Source organism: Cynara cardunculus (assembly GCF_001531365.2).
Source record: "Cynara cardunculus var. scolymus isolate 2C chromosome LG 5, CcrdV1, whole genome shotgun sequence".
NCBI classification, from domain to species: Eukaryota; Viridiplantae; Streptophyta; class Magnoliopsida; order Asterales; family Asteraceae; genus Cynara; species Cynara cardunculus.
In genome coordinates this window covers 34,369,324-34,370,306 of record NC_037532.1, presented here as the reverse complement: position 1 = coordinate 34,370,306, position 983 = coordinate 34,369,324, and positions in this window count along the sequence as shown.

The window sequence follows — 983 nt, the reverse complement described above, 5'->3', positions numbered from 1 at the left end:
TAATCCCTTTTAAATCCTTTTTTATTTTTTTTTAATTTGAAAAATCACCGACATAATATCTTTTATTTTTAATTAAAATAAATTTCATCAATGATCTTTTTTGAAAGTAAGTATTTTTTTTTTGTATATTTGTTTTATCTTATATAATGTAAATACTTTTTTGTTTAAAAAAATGTTTAGAGACTTTATCGCTCAAAATATGAATGTTCACTGACTTTTTTTCATGTTTTTTCTATTATTTTACTACGTTAATTAGTTTTATAGGTCATAAGAATGTATATAACAGGTTTTAGAAAGTCCAAGGAGTTGTTTAACAGGTTTTAGAATGTACAAAGACTTATTTGTTACAAAAAAGTGTCCAAGAACTTAATTATTCCAAACACTAAGGTCCGGTGGGTTTTTATAGACTTTTCCCAAAATAATATATTTTTAATTCTATTAAGTTTGAACAATACTAGAAGCATACTCGCGCAATGCAGCGAGATAAATCGTGATTTAAATATTTCATTTTATTCTTTATCTCAGTCGATATTATAATATGGCTTTATGTGATTTTGAGAAAGCGATGATGTTTTTATTTTTGAATAAAATATATGTTTGAAAATATGATAAAAATTTGACAAAAATATATCGATATTAGTATTAAATTAACTATTTGAAATTCCTCATTTTTTTGTGTAATTTTTTAATTCAATTTTTTATAAAGATAATAATTATTTATTTTGTTGGAACTCGATAACTATTCTAATTATATTTTAGATTTTTTATATTTTAAAATGAGATGTTCATCCTCTATTTGATTAAGTTTATCCGCAGTTATTTATACGAATTCAAACATCGAGCTTTAATAAGTTGTACTTATATATAATTACAAATCTTGAATTTTAAGTAATATGCATCAATATACAGTATTTTATGTATAACAAAAATATATCGATATTCGTATCAAATTAACTATTTAAAATTCCTCATTTTTTGTGTAA